Consider the following 22,022-nt stretch of genomic DNA (forward strand, 5'->3'; position numbering starts at 1 on the left):
CCTTCACCAGGTGAAGGTTAGACATATAGGTGACTTATAAGTTACTTTAGTGAAGTGGTAAATGGCTGTGAAATAATGTGGACGTTATTTCACGAAGGCTGCACTGGCAGGCCTGTGTAAGAATTGTCAGAGCTCCCTATGGGTGGCAAAAGAAATGCTGCAGCCCATAGGGATCTCCTGGAACCCCAATACCCTGGGTACCCCAGTACCATATACCAGGGAATTATATGGGTGTACCAGTATGCCAATGTGAATTGGTAAATTTAGTCACTAGCCTGTTAGTGACAGATTGTAAAGTAAAGAGAGAGCATAACCACTGAGGTTCTGGTTAGCAGAGCCTCAGTGAGACAGTTAGGCATCACACAGGGAACACATATAGGCCACAAACTTATGAGCACTGGGGTCCTGGCTAGCAGGGTCCCAGTGACACATAACAAACATACTGATAACACAGGGTCTTCACTATGAGCACTGGGCCCTAGCTAGCAGGATCCCAGTGATACAGTGAAAACACCCTGACATTTACTCACAAACAGGCCAAAAGTGGTGGTAACAAGGCTAGAAAGAGGCTACTTTCTCACACGGGTTCAAGAGGCTCCAGGCAGCGAAGCATTCCTTCAAGGTACAGCAGCAGTCTGGCAGAGTTCACAGTAAGTCACAGCAGCAGGTAGACCTGTGAGAGTCCTGCTGCAGGTCCAGTAGTGAAATGAAGAGTGCGTCTGAATGTGCTATTTTTATTTTTATACCGAGTTGCCTTTTCCTTGGAAAGTGGGGGAAGTTTCAGGTAAGATTCTTTGAAGCTCTTGGAATTCCCTGACTCCCCTGTCCTACTTCCGAGTTGGCTGTAATGGCAATACAGGTGCACTAAGCCTATTGTGAGGAGACAGGGCACAGCCTAGTCATGTGCAAGTGGAGCTGTGCGCCACTCCACACCCCATCATACCAATGATGTGACCCAAGACAGGCTGCAGGCACAAAGGGCTAAATGCAGGAAACAGCCACTTTTCTAAAAGTGACATTTTCAAAATTGTAATGCTAAATCCAACTTCAACGTTACATGTGATTTATACCTCCTCTCATTTAAGAATTACAACTTAAAAAAGGTAACAAGGAATCCTCATTGCTATCCTATTTGAAGGGCCTCACAATGGTGAAAAACACATTTGGGAGTTTTTCACTACTAGGACATGTAAAACTTAAAAGTACATGCCCTACCTTTTAATTGCAGGGCACCCTGCCCTATGGACTACCTAGGGCCTAACTTAGGGAAGACATATGTAATAAAAGGGGAGTTTAAGGCTTAACAAGGGGGTTGTTTAAATGCCAAGTCGACATGGGAGTGTGACACTGCATTCAGGCTGGAATGGCAGGCATGGGACATGTTTTAGAGTGTAACTTAGGTGAGAGGCAACACTGGTAGCATTGAATTTACAGGTTGTGGGTATATGGTATACCTCTCTACAAGGCACTTACAAGTAAATTAAGTATGCCAATTGGGTATAAACCAATCTGACCATTTTTTAGGAAGAGAGCACAAGCACTTTAGTACTGGTTAGCAGTCAGTGGTAAAGTGCCCAGAGTACCCAGAGTACTAAGGCCAACAAAAACAAATTCAGGAATAAAAGTAGGAGGAGGAAGGCAAAATCTTTTTGGGGCAATCCTGCATAGAGAGAGAGGTCCAACAATGGACCTTTCTACTGAAACCAGTGTTGACCCTATTCAGAATGGGAGAAATATCCTCTTTACTCTTCTATCTAAGATCCCATTCATGTAAGGCAAAGTCTCAGCATCACTGAGCTACTCCTGTTTGAAGAATCTGTCTAAGAGAATGTTAGACTTTCTTACTCTTTCAAGCATTATTCAATTTCTTAAGTGACATACAACTATAGATTGTTTAGGTGCCAACTCTTGGATCTGAATTACTACTACATTTATGAATAGGAATCAAGGATTGAGCAGATCACAACAATAGATCCTGCAACATTAGAGTGGAGAGTTTTTTTTAGTACATGAGTCTTAGTGCAAAAAGGAAACCGCAATAGATTGCTTAAGGCAGGCAGGGTCCAGGAATCAAACCCAAATCTTGCCTGATTGCCAAGATCATTGAGTTTTTTGGGAGATACAAAAGCATTTTTTTATCAAGATTCTCAGTGGAATCTTAGTCCCCCGCTTGTTGAGGGTCAGTGATTCTGTGCCATAAAATGTTTGGGAGATGGGTTCAAATGAATAGCTTCCATATCGTGGATTGAACCTTTTCAGTGTGCTTGCAGTTGATAGGAGTGAAACTCCTCTATGTCTTATATGCTTGTCCCGTTTTAAATTATTAGCAAATGTGACTTCAAGGTATTTATTCTGACTAACGTGCTAAAAGAACACTATTTAATGTTTAAGTGCCACACTAATTTTTTCAGGGGCTTGTGAAAGTGGATTATTATTAGGTGGAGGTATGTACCTTCAGCCAGTAATAATACCACAGTCACTAATAAGGTCCAGTTAAGTCTCAATAAACTGATCCTTGCTCAACCCTTGGTAGCTTGGCAACGAGCAGTCAGGCTTAATTTAGGAGACAAGTAAGTGTAAAGCGTTTAATATCACCAAAGCAGTAAATAAGCAAAAGACATGTCTCCACAAATTCCAACACCAATTTATAAAAATACAGGATATTTATTTCTTTAAAATGACACCAAAATCAAATGTAAGGCACCAGAGGTATGAATTTTTAAAGATTAAATACACAAATGTGCATTCTAGCGCCAAAAAGCATAAAACATCAACCACGGTTATCAGGTCAAGTGGAACCAGGACAAAGTCAAAGTCTTCAGCTGACCTTGATGGAGAGCGGGTCGGATAGGTTAAGCAGTAGGTCCCGGTTACAATTTTCCTTTGCTCTTAGTCACATTTTTTTAGCTTTTCTTCTCGATGTTGAGCCATCATATTATTGAGTATGGAGTTTGCTTCAGTGACAGAGGCCTGCTTTAATACGATGCCTCTGTGGGTCTCTGTAGATCTTTGTCCTCAGTGTCGACGGTGAGGAGCACGGGAGCCTTCGGCGGGGCGAACCAGCGTGGTCAGGCTAACTCTCAGTTCGATGCCTGCAGCTTGACTCTCAATGTCGAGACAGTCTTCTTCTAGAGCCTTTTCACCAAAGTTGGCAAAAAGTTCCCAGACTTTCAGATCTTCTTCTGACAGGATCCTTGAGAGCCAAAGGTGCAGGAGGTCTGGTTTGCCTATTGGGGGTCTGGGACTCCAATTCCCACAATGTAACTGGTCAGTCCAGGAAAATCCAGGTGAAGCTGGAGTTGTCTTATTATTGAATGTTGCAGATAGCTTCTTCCAGCACTTTTCTACCTGTTGTTGCTCAGAGAGTCAACTCCTTACCCTTGAAGACAGGCAAAGTCCCACTTGTGGGAAGCCTTTAAAGTGCAGAAGGTGCATTCATTCTGAATGCAATCCTCTGTTGTTCGGTCCAAGGGTATAGCAGGGCAGTCCTTCTTTGGATGTTTGAGGCAGGGATCTGTGGGGCTCCTGCAGATCTCCCATAACTATTTCTATTTCTGGCAAGAGTTAGGACACCACAACCAATAGGGTTCAATTTGCCACCCACTGGTATGACCACTTCCTGGGAAGTGTGGCATATTTTTGTCCCAGAATGAACTATTCTTCAAAAATTAAAATGGGGAAATTCTCTCCTTGGAGTACAGGTCTGGCTAACCCAACCCACAGGCCGAGCTGACTTTTACCTACACTCCACTCCCAGTCCCTCTGCTAATCCAATTTGGTGGGCTTCCATCTGGCTGGGGATCAAAGGATTGGGGGCCGGTCTGGGTCCTGTGGCATGTGTGCTTCTACCTTTGAAGTCCAGCTTATTTCCCCAACCCCATTCCTGTCCTGGCTTTTCCAGTAAACAGATCACCTTCCACCAAAGTCACCCTACCATAAAGGGCACCTAGGGTCGGTGACACAAGTAAGAAAAGGGTAGTTTTAGACTTTGGAATCACGTTTAATTTCACAGTTGAATTTGGATATAGTTTAATTTTAAAACCAGCCTACAAGGTGGGGCTGGCCTTAAAATAACACTAGACACCACAGCGGTGCACACGTAAGTGTGTTAAGTCTACTGAGGTCCCTAAATTGCCCTGCCCTATTATATACTACGACTTACAATAGGGTGTCTTGGCCAATTAGAATTATACAAAACGTCATATACTTTTAAGGACAGATCACAGGCCCTGGACCTGGAAAGCAGAGCCCAGGGCACTTTCATAGCCAGTAACCACCAACATCAATCCAAAATATGGGGTGACCAGGGCAAAAAGGATGACTTTCCTACACAGGGTCTTAGTTTTTTTTCCATATTTACAGTATGGTTGTTCAATATGCATTAAGTTGCAATACGTTTGTGGTGCCTGTCATTTTCTCTGAAGTCCTACTGGTGTGTAGTCCATTATAACGAGGTTGTCTGCATGCATAAGACAACTGACTTGCAGAATCCCTATTTTTTGTGAGAAAGAGTTTCTATTTATCAATGCATCTGCAGATCAGAGACTAATAGATTAATAAGAAGAGGGGCTCAGGCACTTCCCTACCTTAGACCATTTTTTACCAGAATGTTTTCAGATTGTGCACCTGAACCATTTAAGTGTACATGAACCCAATTAATTGAGTCTATTTTTTTTATCAGTCTCAAAGAGCTTTCAAAAGTCAAAATAGTCTTACCTAGCAAATTGTCATCTTTTTTGACTTTTGAAAGTTCTTTGAGACTTTCATTAGTGATGGACACCATTATCATATCATTATAGATTACTTCAATGTCAAGACTTGCCTTAGCACTTTTATTGTGCCACAAGTAAAGCACTGTCTTCAATATCAAGTGATTTCTTTGCCGTACATCAGCCTCCTTTAAATGTTCAATGGATCCAAACAGCTGAAGGGTTAAAAATACATAATCTATCAGTAGTCTTGGACTTCCACATCTACGTGTGGTAGCTGCTGGACAATCACCTTGGAATTGCCCATTTAAGTTGATTCAATTATGTTATGCTAAGGCTGATAAGACTCCTGATTTGAAGGAGTTTGCATTGATAACCAAAGTTCTAGTTTATACAAATAGGTTAATCTTTTAGTGTCAGTTGTACTTGTTTGCTGCATATGTCATTTTTTAGTCAGTTTCTATAATGTTTTTCACTGACTTGTGTCTTTCCACATGCATTCACCTGAAGGTCATTTTCCTCCTTTACACCATTACTTTTTATGTTAACCCATAGCTTGAATTCAGCCATTTTTGGCTTTGCCAATAGTATTCGTATTCTTGCCCTTCTTTGTTGGGATGAAGTTTCAATATTTATAGCTCAGATTTCTTTATTTCTTCTAGACTATATGGTCTCAGGTGGCTGCACAAACTCTGTCAGGTGGATATGCTAAACTTTGGCGCACATGTATCCACCTTTTCTGTACTCTTCTAGACACTTCAACCACACTGAAGAGTCTACTAACTTTTCTCTACAATTGTTTGGTTCTTTTAAAACATTTGACAACAACCATTCAAACTTATTGATTCACACATGAAATTATTGAAGCATGTCATTCTCCTCCAAACACACAAGCTCTCTTCAGTTTCTTCTGCCCTTTTTGCAAATCTTCTTTGACAGCTGTTTTCTGCAGGATGAAAAGTGTTTTCATTTCTACTTCGTTATTATTTTTTAGGTGTTTTGTACAGAGCTCTGCGTTGACTCACAGTCATGTCATTGCATTGGGAAGAACCAAAGTTCCCGCTTTCCTTCTGACATCTCACAAATTAATTTCAGCAATTGTTTTCAGATCTACACTGCATTTTAGATTTAGGAATTCTTTCAGTTCCCATACTTTTGGTCAGATTCAGCTAACTCAGTTCGGTCACAGTTATCATGGAAGTATGATGATAATCATAAAACAGATAGGAATTGAAGAAGCAATGTCTCACTTCTTCAGTTCCTATCCTCGCTGTCTTCTACACATTTCAGAGATTTCTTTGCTCATCAGAAACTCCAGATAGTTCAGATGTACCTATTCTTTGCCAAGAACAAAATATATATATTTTTAAACTTCATGCTTTCATTGAAGGCTTTATCTCCAGTTTTGTCCACATGTCTTAGGTACCCTGGCCCATAATGCTGGTCATTTCCCATGATCTCTTTTGACATCTCTAGAAGCACACTATGCTCTGCCTTTAAAGCTATTTCCCCTCATTTGTGGGTTAGTTCTGCAGCACCATCCGGGTGTTGAAGACAACATATTTAAGTCTCAGCTTTGTCTGATGGCACTTTTATTAGCTCCACTCCTACCTTCTGAACCCTAATCTCCTGGTAGGGAGGGACAATAGATTACACCTGCACACCATCTGAAGTCAGCGCTCACAGGGACTCTGTTTACCTGCAACATCTCTTTAGTGACAGGCTGTTAACAGTTCTTAACAATCACCGAGATAGTTTCTCCCATAGCACTAACCAAAGCATTGTGAGTACCATATGGGACAGTTCCTTTGGCTTCCACACTGGCCTCCATTGGTACAGCTCATGATATGGAGTAGCATGCTGGCAGCCAAAGCAGCTTCGACTACTGCAGGAGTGTCTTGAATATTATCTACACAACACACCTTGTACCCGCACATGACGCTTCTGTGATCAATAGCAAATAGGTAAAAAACACAGACTCTGGCAAGTGGCCTCACTTTGAGATCCAGCATTGTGGGCTTATACAGCACCCTGCCCTCGCCTTAACCACGGTTGCCATCTTCTCAGATTGCTATAAATATCAATCTACACGACCTGTTATCACTGACAATGTTTAATGGTATATCAACCGCAACTAAAAGACTCGTAGGTCATGGGATTGGTATCACGTTTGTATTACGTTTACAACTATTTGGACTATACATATCTAGTTCCATCTCATATGCAGTTGAAATTGAACACACTTCCATTTGCCTTAGTGAAGAGTCACTGTGCGGTGATACTTTGCTCATCGCTCTCAACATGTACGAGATTCTCCATAAAATATGTTTAAATGTGACATTTTCAGAAAAACGATCATTAAAAAAGCAGAAACAACACTTTATTCCATGTGTTTTACAAATACTCAGCAGTGACAACATGAAAGCGATGCAATCTCAAAACGAAGGGGTGCTGCAGATATGGAAGACTTGAAAGTAAATCTAAATGTTGGCCCTAGCCTCAACATTATTTAAATTTGATTTGTCTTTTAAAAATATATCGGTTATCAAAGCCTCATTCCTTGGTTGTGGAACTTTTTGTAAGATGTTGACAAACCAGAAGCAGCTTCAGACCCACTAGTGACATAATGAGCTCTTTTGACATCTCAGATCGAAGAACATGCTAACTTATCACTACTCATTGAATTACTTTTTAAACGCGATATATTTTTATCGCAGTATTAGCGGTGCTTTGTCATTCAGGGTAATTGATAAATATTGTAGCACACTTTAATTAAGCCACGCAAATATTTTACTGCTTCAGTCAGTATCCTCTTGAAAGTCCACAAACCAAAAACAGCAGGATACATTTGCAGAACAATTCCACGAGGGTAAACTAAACAAATGCTCTACAGTGTTCCACACAGATCTCTGAGCACATATTCAGTGATGAACTAAGACTTCACCTGAATATCATTCAAAAGAAAAAGTGGCATGTTTAATAAGTCGGGTGAATCAGTTTTCTAGTGTTTGTAAAGCGAATCCTTTGACTTTTTAACAACATGGGAAATCAGGCACCGCCACAGCAGAGACAGAGCATATACAGTTCAGTTTTATGTAGAACTTCATTTCAGGTCCACCAGGAGCTGATTTTTCATTTTATCCTTGCCCGCTCATTCCAACCCTGACCTACATCTCCATTCCCCAGGCTGACTGGCTTTATCTTTACTTCCAAATCACACAACATTCACTTGTTTGTCCTGGTGTGGAGATATTTCTACTCGGGTATCCCCTCAGTCCTCTGACACTGCGTTGCAACTCAACCTTCAACGTTTACTTGTGGCAGAAAGTGATGCACAATTCTGCACGACTACTTGAACCTTTTTTGTCATGGTTTGTCCTCAGCAGGCTTCACAAACAGGTATTTGTAGTATTACAAACAAGCCTGGATGGTAAGATTTGAACCCTGGTGCCTCTTACCCTGATATTAAATACTGAAATCGAGTGCTATATGACTCCATTTCTAAATGAGACAAATGAACAAGGAATCCCACAACACTGACATATGTTTTTCATCTTCTCTGACTCTTACTGAAAGGTATGTTTGGAGAACGTACATTGCCTTAAAAATAATGCACGAGGAGGGGCCATGTGCAGAAATCTCTTTTAAAATTTTCACTTCTACATTGCAGTAAGATATTCCTGCAATTAACCACAGAATATTGCTCTGTCGACGTGGCCAAGATCACGTATGGTCACGTATGGCCTGCTTGAAGGTCAGGAACCACTCTGCGAGACAAGCAGCTTCACTGGACTGCCCTCGTGCTCCTGACCCCCCTCGCTGCTGCCACGAGTTCAAGGCCCTCCACCACCCACAGGAACCCACCTCATCCCTGGTGTCTAATGGTAGGCTTTGTATTGTATCGTTTTTAGTCTTGTTTTCCTGTGTTTTGCATTTCTGCTTTTGTGCCTGTTTTGCTCCGTTTTTGCTCTGTTTGCTGTTTTGCCCTGTTTTGCCCATTTTCCTTTTTTCTGGTTCTTTCCGGCTTACCCGCCGCTGCGTCCCCTGCTGCACCGCCCCCCTCGAGCCCCCATTCAACACACCCTCCCGCCTCCCAGCTGCTCCTCCCTCCCACCTCCCCTTCCTAATGGCAGAGGGACCCCTGACCTGCTTGAAGGCGAGAAACCACTCTGCGTGATGAGCAGCTCCACCAGACTGCCCTCGTGCTCCTGACCCCGCCCTTGCTGCTGCCGCGAGTTCAAGGCCCTCCACCACCCGCAGGCACCCGCCTATGCCTCATTCCTGGTGTCTAGTGGTAGGCTTTGTATTTTATTGTGTTTAGTCTTGTTTTTCTGTGTTTTGCATTTCTGCTTTTGTGCCTGTTTTGCTCCTTTTTTGCTCCGTTTGCTGTTTTGCCCTGTTTTGCCCATTTTCCTTTTTTCTGGTTCTTTCCATCTTCCCCACCGCTGCGTCCCCTGCTGCCCCACCCCCCTCGAGCCCCCATTCGACACACCCTCCCGCCTCCCAGTTGCTCCTCCCTACCACCTCCCCTTCTTAATGGCGGCCTCACTACTGGCGTGCCAGAGGCAAACCCATTTGCGCCCGTCCGCACCTGGACCGCGCCCAGCGCCCGTCCCCCTGGACCACGCATCTCCCATACCTCAAAACACTTCTACACCACCGCAGAGCTCCACGCTCTCAACCCTGGATGTCGCACCACCTGCGCCCAGGTGGATCCCAGACACACCCACGGACCTTTTGCCTGTCACTCATGCCACTTCTCCTGCAATCAAGCCAACAAGCACCACAACAATACCAGACACCACAACCATCTCAGCTTCATCCTCCTCAACATCCGCTCCGTCCACAAGCACGCCATCGAGCTCTGGGACCTACTCACGACAGCCTCACCTGACATCGCCTTCCTCACTGAAACATGGATGAACCCCTCATCTGAACACGACATTGCCATAGCCGTCCCGGAGGGATACAAAATCACCTGAAGAGACCGTATCAACAAACCAGGAGGAGAAATCGCCATAGTACACAGAAGTTCCATCAGGATTTCCACCGACACCCTGGATGCCGCAGAGTACCTCCACTTTCAGATACACATCAACGCCAATACCAACTTGAGAGGAACCCTCGTCTACAGACCACCAGACTCCCGCCCCCTATTCTGTGACGCCATAGCCAACACTGTCAGCTCTCATGCCCCCTCCTCTCCGGACTACCTGCTCCTCGGCGACCTAAATTTCCACCTGGAGAAGATCAAGCGATTACAACAGCACTGCCCTGTTGGACAACCTCGCAAACCTCGGCCTCAAGCAACTGGTCTCCTCGCCCACCCACTCAGCTGGACACACGCTTGACGCCATATTCTCCTCCAGCAGCCACATCACCTTCACTCACACCACTGAACTCCCTTGGACTGACCACCACTGTGTTCACTTCTCCTTCCTGTAGCCCACCACCCACCACCACAACATCTAATCCCTCACCGAAAGTGGAACAAGATCTCAAAGGAACAGCTGATCTCCAACCTCGCCGAATCTACACCACCCAAAACCAACAACCCCAACACCTCCGCCCTCAAACTCAAACAATGGCTTGATGACTGCGCAAACACCCTCGCTCCACTCAAAAAAAACAACAACACCCGCATCAACAAGAAAGCTCCCTGGTTCACCGCAGAACTCCAGGAGTCCAAATGAGAATGCTGGAAAACTGAGAAAGCCTGGCGCCAAGAACAATCAATGAGCAACTTCACCGCCCTCAAATCAGCCATGCACAAACACCACCAGCTCATCCGGACCACCAATAGATCCTTCTACAAAGAGCGGATAGACAACAACGCACACAACAGCAAGGAACTGTTCAGCATCATCAAGGAACTCAACAAACCCAAATTCTGCACCATCAACCCTCCCCACTCACAAGACCTCTGCAACTCCCTCTCCAGCTAATTCCACCGCAAGATCGTAGACATACATGAAAGCTTCGCACCGCTGTCCCCCACCACCACCACTGACACAGTCAACACCACCGCACCCTGTCGCACCAATGTACTGAGCACCTGGTCCCCCACCAACGATGATGAAACCACCAAAACCATGAGCACCATCCACTCAGGCTCTCCAACAGACCCCTGCCCCCACCACGTCTTTGACAAGGCCAGCCACATCATCGCTCCCCAGCTCCGGTCCGTCATCAACAGCTCCTTCGAGACCACCACTTTTCCGGATATCTGGAAACACGCTGAAGTCAACGCCTTGCTCAAAAAACCCAAAGCTGACCCGAAGACCTCACAAACTACCGACCTATCTCTCTACTCCCCTTCCCCGCAAAGGTCATAGAGAAGATAGTCAACAACCAACTTTCCCGCTTCCTGGAGGAAAACAACATACTCGACGTCTCCCAGTCTGGTTTCCGCAAAAACCACAGCACCGAGACCGCCCTCATCGCCTGCACCGACGACATCAGGACCAGGCTCGACAAGGGTGAACCGTTGCCATCATCCTTCTCGACCTTTCCGCAGCCTTCGACACCGTATGCCACCAAAACCTTTGCACACGCCTCTTCGACGCCGGAATTTACCACAAAGCCGTGGACTGGCTCACCTCCTTCCTCTCTGAAAGAACCCAAAGAGTTCGCCTCCCCCATTCTGGTCAAAAGCCACCAAGACCATATGCGGAGTGCCCCAGGGATCCTAACTCAGCCCCACCCTCTTCAATATCTACATGGCTCCGCTTACCAGCATCGTCCGACCCCATGGCCTCAACATTATTTCCTACGCCGACGACACCCAGCTCATTCTCTCCCTCACAAGGAACCCCTCAACTGCCAAGAACAACCTCCACACTGGACTTCTTGCCATCGCTAATTGGATGACAGTAATCCACCTCAAGTTGAACTCAGGAAAAAACAAGATCATCATCTTTGGACCCAACAAGTCTGCATGGAACGACTCATGGTGGTCGGACACCCTGGGACCACCCCGACATCCACCATCCACGCACGCAATCTCGGCTTCATACTAGACTCTTCTCTCTCCATGACCCAGCAAGTCAACACCATATAGTCCTCTTGCTTCAACACCCTCCGTATGCTCGCACGACCTTCAGGTGGATTCCCATAGAAACCAGAAGAACGGTCACCCACGCCCTCATCTGCAGCAGACTGGACTACGGCAACGCCCTCTATGCGTGGACTACGGCCAAGCTCCAGAGAAAACTCCAGCGCATCAAGAACGCCTCAGCACGTCTCACCCTCAACCTCCCTCGCCACAAGCACATCTCCGCCCACCGCAGAACCCTACACTGGCTACCCATCAACAAAAGGATCGTCTTCAAAATCCTAATCCACGCTCACAAAGCCCTCCATGACACCGGACTACCTCAATGTTCAGCTCAACTTCCACATTCCAACACGCCAGCTCTGCTCCACCGACCTCACCCTTGCAACAGTCCCTCGCATTCAACGCACCACGTCCGGCGGCAGGTCCTTCTCCCACCTCGCTGCCAAAACCTGGAACTCCCTCTCCACCAACCTACGCAAGACATGGGACCTCCTGTCCTTCAGAAAGCGCCTCAAGACATGGCTCTTCGAGCAGTAGCACCCCCCCAGCACCTTGAGACCCTACCGGGTGAGTAGTGCACTCAACAAATTTATTGATAGAGTGACATATGCATTTTTAAGGTGATTTATAGGGTGCCGTTCTTCTCTATGAAAATATATCAGGATGTAGATTGGCTCAGACAAGCCTCAAGATGAAGATGTCACAGTTCAGTACCATTTATTAAATGTTATATGATAGACTTACAGACTATGAAAAGAATATATAACAATCATAAGGTCATATAGAATATATATTACTGCTGTTTGCCTCAGTTCATGGCCTATGGTTAATCCAGCTATCCAAAACGTGTGACACACCAAAATGCGCTTCTTGAATGTCCTGTGTAAAGGGTAACTATTCTGAAAATATGAGTCCGCAAATTGATGTCTTCCTTTCCACTGAAAAACTACTACAATTCTTGATACAGAAAACTACAAATCAATGATTAAACCAAGCATGATCAGTATTTGTTACTAAACAAGTTAATACAGCCGTATAGCCTGCTGCTGAGGGCCAAAGACGAGGGCCTATCACAAGGGAAAGGGCCCTAACAACTGGTATAGCCTGAGGTGACGGGCTGTAAGGCTATTCAAGCCTTCCACCCACTGAGGATAGAATGTTCTAAATTAAAAGGAAGCAACATAAGGAAGAATATTGCAATATAGGATCAGAAGGTCCTTACCTCTCATTATCAGCCCAGAACCCGTTTCTTCAATGGAACGCCCAACATTTTAATGTTCTGAACATTTTAATGTTCAGAACAGCAGTGCAGTCACCTTGGCAGGGACAATTCCTTAACCTATGTCTCGCCAAATCCACACTGCCTCCCTTTAAAATCATTCTTTATGTGGCTGTTTGCCTCGTCAAAGGTGTAAAGACATCAGAAATGATAACTCTCCTTTTAAAAGATCTTGATTGGCCTCCTCCACAAAACCAGAATTGACTTTACATGAGCCTTCATCACACAAAAAAGTACTAAGGCCCAGATTTGCTAAGATTTTGGACAAGGTTGTGTCACCTTTGTGGCACAGCTTTGATGCAAATACCATTTTGGCATTTATTTAGCCATGCACAGTTGATTTGAATAGCTTTGTAGGGTTTAGTAAGTGCAAAGTAACGCAACAATGTGAATAGTGCTGTCTTACGTTAAGTTGCATCGAGTAGCCATTACCTGGGAGAGCATGGGAGTTCCTGTGTATCCACCCTTTTATTTTGAAGTAAACCAGATTTACAAACACTTGTAAGCATGGGCTGGTGCCAAAATGTGCACCTACCCAACAGAGGCATAACAAGGAGAACTATCTTCATTTCTCCTAAACACTTCTTCTTTCGATGAGTGCTACATCCCTTCCTGTACAAAACAAATCTTGCCACTCTGGAAGAATTCCTGCTTTAGCCCTAGCCAACTATAAGAGTGCCGGCACATAGAGGGAGCTGAACAGCACCATATCTTCATAAATACAGTGCTGTCAGCTCTCCCATCTGAGCTGTGCAGCACAGCGATTTGCCTTGCTACGCTGCATTGCCTGAATGATTAGTAAATATGCCCCTCAATCTTGGCCTACTCATCTACCTAAAAACACGGTATGCACCTAAGGAAGTGAGAGATACACCGAGGCAAGTCCATCTTCCTAATTCAGATCCCAAAAAAGGAAAAGACACAGAAATAGTTATTCTCCAGTCAAGCTCCAATAATATGATATCAGCTTCCAAAGAACATAAGAAATAACACTCTACTGTGGGCATTTCAAAAGTATGTAACAAACGTTTTGGACTTCGTCTAGCAAGGTACATCACTGCTGTATAAACATTATACAGTCACTTTCAATCATTGGAATGCTGTGCATTCTTCTCTATTACTTGTCAAGCACTCAGTTGGCCTTGCAGCTGCATCTGTTTTATATAAATGTGATTAATAAATACATAAATTCATAACAAAACATTCTCGAACACGTTATGTAGATATAATTAAGCTACAGAGATAACAGCAACAAATCATCTGTTAAACTAAAGACTAAACTGTACTCGCTTCAAAGCATTTTCCCAAGACAAAAGTAACCTTATAATCATGCTCTTCATTGTGGAAAGGGCACTATAACGACTTGCATAGGTTCATACCAAAAATAAAGAGGAACTGACCGGTACACTATCAAAGCATAAATTCAGATAAAAACCTTAACAATAACAAAAGTAGTCGCAGAATCAATAACAAGCATTTTCAATGCAATCGGTCTCGTATTTGTGAAAGTTAGCGCTCTTGAGGTTGAAAATGACAATGTGCACACCACATTAACAGATTTCCCAAAACCACACACTTCCATTTATCAGCTGCACAAGTGTGAAACTAGCCACTAAGCACAATGATTTAACAGTATGCCACTGCTGCTGGAACTCTTGTTGCCACAACTAGACACTCTGTAAAGTGAGTCACCTTGTACTACATAGGAAATAGTCAAAGTAAAGGGCTCAGATGTCTAAAGCGTTTAACAACATCCTTCACTCCGACCCTCAGTGAATGCGGGTGAGACTCAGACGTACCTGGCCTTGTACAAGACATTCAGATGGGTTATTTCAAGGACAAACACTGATGAAGCTGAGAGGTGGCCAGAAAAAGTATTTTCCGCTCTGAGACAGGGCTGCAGGTTGAGGTTTTGGCAGCTTGGTCTGAAGTCGAGACAGAACCTGCACACTGTACTGAGGAGGCCTATGCTAGCATCCGACAGCCTCTCAATCAGTATGTTTGGCGGGGGTGGGGATGCGAATAAGATGTGATCCAGGCAGATATGCAGCAGTTTAAGCAGCAGATCAACGCACCAATCCACGATCAAAGAACAATGTTATTCTTATACAACTGAAAGTAAACCTTCCACCAGAAAACCTGATTTAAAAGCTGGAGCATTACACAGAGGTCTGTGCCACCACAATGCCAGCTTACAATAATAACAAGAAAAAGCAGTCAGCAAATGGGAAGAGGGAGGTGGGGCCATCACACACAGTAACAGGAGGAAGCGTGACCAAGTGTGAAGGCCAACAAAAAAGTTCTCTTAGTAAAATTGCCTTGGAGGGAACTAAGCACACAAAGGGAGGGACATTTGGAAAAATGCACCAATAAAAAGGAAGCTTTTAAGACAAGCACAACAAAGAACAAATGGCAATGACAACAAAGAGTGGGCATGGTTAAAAGTACATAGATGGAATACAACATGTCATGCAGACATTGCTGCGCGCTGTCTACGCTCAACCTAAAAATGCAAAAGTATCAAAATAAAACTCAAATAGACTTATCACTGAAAAACGTTCCCAATGAGCTGGAACAGTCAGATGCTATTTAAAGTTCAATGAGCCTTACATAGAAGATAAATGGGGGAATACGAAACAATCTAACCCCTAAGATAACCATAGCTCATCAAAACATTGAAAACTACTAACCGGAGAAAAGTTAACTTTGACGAACAAGAATGACATTAATAGCTCATAAAATGAAAGAGCCAACAGCAAAATGGATGAAGCGAAAAAGAAGAAGCCAATGATTTGGGACAGCACCATAGAATATGGTATCATCTATCCAAATCTAACACTGATTAGTGTGTAAATAATCGTTTCCCCATATAATAATTAAAGGAAACGTGCTACGTACAATCTTTTTTAGGTTAATACCTTTTATTGTACCTATTTTCTTTGCCAAATATTAGTTGCTGAATCACATAAAAATGGGAAGTACCATGAATTGCGGGCTGTTCTAGCAGTATGTGTTCTATTACTTTTCATTCATCTACCAAGGGTAATTTTAGAACTGTTGAAGAGATTAACTGTAACAGCTGTTGGTTAAATAATTTAGCTACAGGTATTTAAAAATGACTTAAAACGTGGAATGAAGCCATACATAAATTAAATGAGATGTGAGGTAGATATTAATACACATGAATATTTTTTCTCGTTTTATCCCTATAGAAAATATTTTGGAATGGAGTGGCATGGAGTGGGGTGGCATGGAATGGAGTAGTGTAGAGTGAAGTAACCAAGACTAGAGGAGAGTGGCATAGAGTACAGTGACGCAGAGTGGAGTGGCATAGAGTGACAGAGAGTGGCACTGTGTGAATACAGAATAGTGGTGTAGAGTAGAGTGACATGGAGTGGAGTAGAGTGACAAAGGTTATAGTGGCATAGGGTAAAGTGGCATATAGTGGAGGGAGTACAATGGCTTTGAGAAGAGTGGTGTAGACTGGCATAGAGGATAGTGGCATGGTGTACATTGGCGTAGACTGGAGAGGTGTAGAATGCTGGTGAGTGGCACTATGTGGAGTGGAATAGCATACAGTAGAGTGGCATAGAGTACAATACAGTGCCATAGAGTAGAGTAGCATAGTTTAGAGTGGCATAGAGTAGGGTGGCATGACTTGGAGTGGTATGGAGAGTTGTAGGGTGGAGTACAGTTGCTGTAGCAATGCCATCACTCCATTAATTCAGATTATAGATTATATATGTCTCTTCTGAGGCAAAGGGGGAACACCATCCTCTTTATCCTCTATCTTATCATGGCATTTGAAGCTCTTTCTCATTACACTCTCATTACCCAAATTATGGGCAATCTCACGGGCAGCTCCCAGGATGTTCAATCCACATTTCATGACTGTGTGATTCAGGTTGCTGTGTTGATGAGTTATAACTCACTTAAGGTTAAGTGTGAAAAGGCAAGAGTATCTACTTCAACAATAACTACAATAGTTGGAATTTGGCTATGTGGTCCTAGGGTCTATCCACAATACTCATTCTAACTTCCACGGTTAGCAATTTAGATATCTTTTTTGAGCCCCATTTTGCATTTATGATACGTCGGTAAAGTTGTTTCCACATGCTCCTTTTTAAAAAGGGCTAGGTATAGTCGTCCCCTTCCTTCCTTTTAGCTATTGCCAACCATATATACTATTGAAACTCCCCATTCACCCTTTTCTTCATTTTTTGTCTCAAACAATTGCTTTTATTCCAAAATTGACCATCTGTTTTGGTCCTCAGCCTCACATCATCTCAGTATCCTACATTGGTTTTTCATTAATACATTCATTTTCATTAAAACATTCTGTATCTCTCATTATGCCTTCCAAAGAACAGGCCCATCATTCCTTCAAATTTGTTTACTGCTACAGTCACAGCAAGTAGATTTGTTCAGACCAGAACATTTTTACTGCTTCAAAACATCTTTATTTGTCAAAATCATGGCAGAGCATTCCTTTTCACTTTCAGCCACATTAAGCCACAAAACAATGAAACACGCTCTATCTTCAGTGTTTTTCATGTTATTCTGCCTCCTCTTACCAACTTTGCCTATCATTTCCTTAACGCCTTCAGCAGATGTTGCACCCTTTTGGAAATGGCCCTTTCTGCAGAGTCATCCCCAGACTTCTTGCCTTCCTTTTTCTCTTTTTCTGACCCTGTTTTTGTTGGTTCCAGGACTCTGAGCATTTTACCACAGCTAAACAGTGCTAAAGTGCATGTGCTCTCTCTCCTCTAAACATGGTAAAAAAGGGTTATGCCTGTTTGCCACATTTCTTTTACTTGTGAGTCCCTAGTAAAGCGTACTATATGTGCGCGGAGCCTGTAACTTACATGCTACTAGTGGGCCTGCAGCACAGATTGTGCCACCCACTGTAGCAGCCTTTCAAACAAGTCTTAGGCCTGCCACTCCAGAGCCTGCATGTGCAGTTTAAACTGCTACTTCAACGTGGCAAGTGTACCTGATTGCCAGGTCCATCCCTTTGTTTTCATAACATCTAAGTCATCCCTAAGGTAGGCCCTAGTTAGCCCCAAGGGCACCGTGCAGTGTATTTAAAAAGTTGGGCATGCACTTTAAAGATTGGCATGTCCAGATAGTGAAAAACTCCTAAATTTGCTTTTCACTATTGCAAGGTCTATCTCTCCCATAGATAGAATTGTGATTACCCTAAAACATATTTTAAGCATATTTTCCAATTAACAGAAGATAGAAATATGGCGTTCGGTGTCCCTGGACTCACAATTTAAAATCACAACTTATGCTGAATTTGGATTTTAAATTGTAAGTCTGAAAACGCCAATTTTAGAAAGTTGACATTTTCTTACTTTGACAATTCTGTGCCTCTGCCTGTCTGTGAATACACATCTGGGTAGATGACAGCTGGACTTTGTGCATTCCCACTAGAACAAAGCAAGCTTGGGTTTGGCTTTTGCATATTGATGACCTATCACCAGGCTGATGGATCTTCCTGGGCTGGATGCGAGGGAGGAGGTGTGCCTCTCCTCACACAAAGGGCTGCCTAACCCTTTGTAGAGAGTCTGAAGCCAGGGAGGCCCGACAGGGACCTTGTGGACTTTGAAGGAAGGCCAGGAAGTTTCTCCCACCTTTCAGGGCACCAAAGTATAAATAATAGACCCCAAACCCCACCAAATCAGATCTCTATTGGAACCATGGACACTCTGCCATGAAGAATGACTACTGTGCTGCCAGGAGGAACTGCCACTCTGCAACTGCATTGCTGTGTTGGCCTACTGCCGCTGTGTGCTGTGCTGTAGGAGGGGCTGACACTTTTCTTTTTGCTCTGTTGTGTTTGCCTGCTGCTTTTGTGCAGCAGTGAGAGCGACTGGACTTGCTCTCAACATCCTTGAACCCATGAATCTCCAAGGGCTTGCAGGCTTGCCCCCTGTTCTTCTGTAGTTTCAGGGACATCAAAGACTACTTGCAACTCTCTTGGTGCTGATGGACTACCCATGCCCATAGTGCCCCCTCCTTTCCTGGGCCTCAGAAGTGGGTTTTGCAGCTACAAATTAAAAAAAGCCGTGGATTGCCCGAGTGCTGCAGAAATATTGATGCATTGTGTCCACACCATCAGCGCAGTGCTTTAACAGGACCACTGTTTGCTCTGAAAAAATGAAAAGAAAACTTTTCATTTTTTGGTTTGGAAATGCATTCCGTTTTCCTTAAAGGAAAATTGGGCTGCATTAAAAAAAACAAAAAAACTGCTTTATTTAAAAGCAGTCACAGACATCGTGGTCTGCTGTCTCCAGGAGGCCACCATCCCTGTGAGGGTGGCCATTCCCAATGGGGTTGCAAATTGCTACCTACCTCATGAATATTCATGGGCTAGGTCATTTGTGACCCCATTGTGAATCGCAGACAGTGTCATTGACACTGTTGTACATCTGGTGTTCCAACTCGCAAATTGCGAGTCGCTAAGACTTGCAGTTTGCGAGTTGCAAAACCAGATCTTTGTACATGTGGCCCTTAATACGTTACACCTCAAGAAAAAAAGATTTCCAAACATTTGAAATTATTAACAGTTCCAGTCACTAAAAGTTGAAGAGCTGCTTTAATTGAATGGAAGACAAACTGTTTTTGTAGCTCTGGAAATTTGTGAGAGAAGTTGGATGAGGCAATGTTAAAGTATACACACTGATACCCTGCCTTGGTATGGTTTACTTTGACCTTTGCCCTTCTCAGATCTACCTGTTGCAACAATACTGTAGAGCTTGCAGTGTACTGCACCATAACACAAAAACACAAGGTAGCTTTTCGGTTACAGTGCTCCTAGGACTGGCAGGCTGATGTAATTCAGAATAAGGAATATATCTGAGGTGAAAGATCACGTGTGCCTACATAGGGCTAGGTCCTTCAGGATTAGATTACAGTGAGTATGTGAGCCCACAGTTCAGTGTTACTGTAAACAACTAGGTCTTCTCCAGTGCACTATTCTGGCAGTGTAACATGTCTAGGAGTGCAAAATTCTTATTAGCAAGTGTTGTTTAATGTAGATTCTGGTTACTGGCTGTAGTTTGTGGTGTTTGTCACTGTTCCTATGTTTCTGGTGTTAGGTTGGTTTATTCTGCAAACATGCAATATTTCCATGCAAAGCAAATGCTTTCTTCAAAGTGCTAGCTGGGACTGGAATTGCATGTGCCTTTTTATTTTAGGTTATCTTATCCCCATTTCTTTCTCATCCTTGGGCCCTTCGCAGCTTATACTTCTTTTGATGTGGCGCTGATACCTCTTTCTGTGAAATTTGTGGTCTGTAGGTATTCGGATGATACTGATTTTAGGCTGAGCTGCCCTCCAGTTGCGCTGGTGAATGTGAGGGTGGTGTAGATATAGTAATGGCAACAGTCAGAACATGAGAGATGTCCACTGCTAAATGTGGAGGTGACAACTTTTTGCAGGCAGGGCAGTGTGTAATTTTAAATTCATAATTGCAGAGCCACAAATGTTTTCTAAGTGTTCTATTGCTGAATGGCAGGATGGCCATTTATTTTTTCTTTTACCATTCTACACTTGATTTGACTGCATCTTATTTTTGTAAGTACATTTTCCTGCCTTCATCATCGTTCTCCTATCTCAATGTATTCTTCTTTGTTTCCTTTGTGTCTTTCTCTCTTGCTCTGAGTCATGGTTCCTTCGTGAAAATGAAACCCAATCATCTAAAATGAATGCAGGGTCTTACCACTGATATATTAAGTGGTGGGTACAGCTGGGTAAGCATCAGACATGTATAGAGCACAGGCAACTAAAGCAATCACATCTACATGGAAATATGCTGAAAATGAAACAGTACTCCTGGTGGAGTGAGCTAATAACAGTGTTAGTTTGTTCGATTCTTGACTAAATTATGTTTTACACCAACAAAAGCCAACATTGTTTTACATGTAGCTTACAAAATCGTGTCTTCTGCCTAAATCTGGAGTGTTGGCGTATATACTTCTTGTCTCTTGGCCTCATAATCCAATTTACAATCTCAGCAAGCATGTGTAATATTTTTTAAATAAAGCAAGGACGTAACTCACTTCATGTGTCATTACTTTCGCCACTAAGCTCTCTAACAAGTTTCAGCACTATTTTCTGCAGTTACTAGGGCCTCCCTCCTGTGATGCCTCTTCCTGTGGAGTCGTCAAACGTGATGCCACTTTCTGTGATGCAACAAGAGATGTCACGCACACTAAGGGCACGCAATGTTATTACTTGCATACTGCTTAAATTGATTAGTCCTTCAACTTCTTTTTTAAAACATATGCCCTGCTTGTGGTCACAACATAGGCCCAACAGGAAATGGCCTCTTGTCTTTTCCAGCTGTTTTTGCATTTTATTCTATCTGAGATGCGCATGATTGTTATTGAAGCAAGGGCCTTCTTGCATTATCTTAATTAGGGGAATACCTTATGTGTGGGTCATTCTGAAGTCAATATTAGCAAGTTTCAGAAAATGTAAAACATGGCCATGGGGTTGGCTTCTAAACTACAAACATTCAAACACATCTCTGCTTGGAGCATCTAGTAAAGCAAAATATTAATTTCAATGTGCTCTGTTTTGCCCACAGGGTGCTATAAAATTAGCTTGGTTTTCCTGGCTGCTATGTTGCAGTTTCACGCTCCTAGGAGTCATAGATCTGGTTCTTTATGCCTTTTTAGCTTCAGCTGAATCAATCAACAATCTTGCTGTCTGGACCAGCAGACTCCAAGGCATGTATTTCTAAATGGTATCCTTCATCATCCAGTCCTCACAGGGTATGTTTTTAAAGTAAAAGATAGGCGCACCCTTATCGGGGGAGCACATTGTTGGCCACATGTTTAGTCAAGGAGACCTGGAAAAAAGGAAATTAAAATGTCTAAGGCTGCTTGTTTGAAAATGTTAATAAGAAGGAGCAGCCTTGGCACTGCTAAAAGCAAAGAATGGAATGACTGGGAGAGCTTCCCCATTC

This window comes from Pleurodeles waltl, chromosome 12, assembly GCF_031143425.1.
Source record: "Pleurodeles waltl isolate 20211129_DDA chromosome 12, aPleWal1.hap1.20221129, whole genome shotgun sequence".
Taxonomy (NCBI): Eukaryota; Metazoa; Chordata; class Amphibia; order Caudata; family Salamandridae; genus Pleurodeles; species Pleurodeles waltl.